The sequence below is a fragment of the Priapulus caudatus genome, unplaced genomic scaffold (genome assembly GCF_000485595.1).
Source record: "Priapulus caudatus unplaced genomic scaffold, Priapulus_caudatus-5.0.1 Scaffold39, whole genome shotgun sequence".
In the NCBI taxonomy this organism is placed as follows: Eukaryota; Metazoa; Priapulida; class Priapulimorpha; order Priapulimorphida; family Priapulidae; genus Priapulus; species Priapulus caudatus.
Genome location: NW_014577100.1, coordinates 337,192 through 339,680, shown reverse-complemented (window position 1 = coordinate 339,680; position 2,489 = coordinate 337,192).

The window sequence follows — 2,489 nt, the reverse complement described above, 5'->3', positions numbered from 1 at the left end:
GGGAGGATTTTCCCGCGTTTTAGCTAACGGGCGCGAGCCAGTTTTGAACTAACAAAAACAAAACCCGTCAGTGACAGAATTCTCCCGAGGACACTCAATCCCTCACAGCTGCTGTCACACGTGCTGCAATGCTGCGTAAGCGATATATAATGCGCCCATGGATGTGAGGGTTCTACTGAACATCTACACGAACATGCCCTTATAGGATAGTGTTACAACATACAGTAAAGCAGTTGCAGTACCGGGATATAGAGAGCGCATAGAGAAGAGAAACAGGCGTGTTTTGGCGAGGGCGGATTCAACTCAAACACGGAAAGTGGGCAAGAGGAATAAGAATTAAACGCTATACACACGCCGGGTAAGATGAAGTCAGACTGATTCCACCTGAAGATATATACGCGCATGCGACGTTAATCGAGGCATTCGTGCGTTTCTTCCTGTCTAAACGGCAGCCAGCGTAATGCGCTATATCAACCAGCACGATAAGTAGTATATTCCTTACAACCAGTACTATAACCAGCATAATCTCTACAACCAGTACTATAGCCAGCATAATCTCTACAACCAGTACTATATATGCTAAAACACACTGATACACACCCTCCTAGCTTACATTGAGGTTAGTCATCACAGGGATTGGGAAGAAGACAGTTCTACCTACATAGCCCTAAGCGATAGCACTGGCGCCTGAGTATTGAAGCTAGATAGGTGGTTAATCTAGCATAAAAAAGTCTGCATCTTTTGTACGTGTCTAGTCTAACCATCCTTGTGGCTTTTGTTTGAATTGTTTTGGAGGCGGTGATGAGCATTGTATTGCTGCAGCTGATCCGACGAGTATGATAGTAAGTTACCATCATTACTAAGTACCGGGTACAGTCATGGTCCAACTACCTTCCACATAGCAGAAACTCAAACGACCATGACAGACATATGGCATCTATGTTAATAATCATCTACCATACCTATATGGCATCTAAGTTTATGTTTTGTTTGATCACGAGACCAACCCCCTATTCTAGCGTACTAGTGCAGCCTGCGTGATAAAAAAAACTGACACCAAATTAATGCACCGGATATAGCGTGTGGTAAAGTGAACTCTTGACGAACTATATAGATCAGAAGTAGATAATAGTAATACTAATACTAATGCTGAGAGGGTCTATGTCACCCAGGGTACTGCCGGGACGTACCCTGGTACTATCTAATATGCCGGACTGTACCGCGCCTACTCCACTAATGAGTCTAGGGAGTCGCCTAAGCCTACGCCTACTCCCTAACCCGAACCCTAACACTAACCCTAACCCTAACCATATCAAATAGTTACCAGGGTACGTTCCGGTAGTACCCTGGGGGGGGGCATAGAGATAGACCCTATGAGCAATACTAATAGTAATAGATGCACACACGGCGTTTCACGCAGATGAACGACATCACACAAAATATTATGCCCTACGCTTATGAATGCTTACGTCTGTCGGGATTCAATCGCTGTATCCTGTATGTAAATCGCTGTGGATCTTGGCAGTCTCTTGCACCCCAAATTCTCGGCTCTCCTCTGCTTCTTCCTCCTCTCTCTCTCCCTCTCTCTCTCTTTCTCTCTCTCTCTCTCTCCCTCTCTCTCTCTATATATATATATATATATATATATATATATATTATATATATATAATATACATCCCTCCGCGCTTAATTAATTCTCACTTCCCTTCTCACCTCACCTACTTGTGTCTCGCTCGCTCTCGCGAAGGATATATATATAGTAGGTCAGGGTTCGTTTGTCACGGTCGTGTCGCTACCATCAGCACCGCGGATGGCAATAGACAGCCTCCCTGAATCTCGGAGTGATTATTGCACAGCTGACGCGTACCTCACCCAATCGATTTACCTGGCCCGCGCATTCAGAAGTTGGTCACTAATGTGGCTCGTCGATAACGTACTCCTAGATCTCCACCGTAACGCTTGTATTGCGTTATGTTATTATTTCTCTCGTGCGAGAGTGGCGCGTGTAAAACACCCGCCTCGGCCCCCGCCCAGCCCGCCCGCAGACAGTACGGCAAAGTGGCGTGCTGGAATCGGCCACGTCATCCGCGCGGCTCGCTCGATCTATTTTTAGCCTACTTGATTATATCAGCTGAGCAGCGAGGGCGCCACATGCGTTTTCCTGCGTTCAGCAGAAGCCAGCGATCGGCATGACGATGCCTACTTGCTGCTGCACACGCCGTGTTGTTGCGCCGGTGTGTTTATGTGTTTTAGTGAACGTTAAATGATACTTTTACACTCGCGTTACGCAAGTTGTACAGCGTCCAGCGTTTGGCAGCCTATGTCATCGTGGTAAATATAGTACCAACTGAGACACTCAGTATTCATCTGTGTGCTGTGTGATTTTGTGTACTCGGCCGGATTATTCTGTTCTTGACTCGTAATGTTGATTCGGTCGCATACTAGTAGTAGTAGTATAGAGTCGGCACCTCGTTTTGTCAAGGTTCATC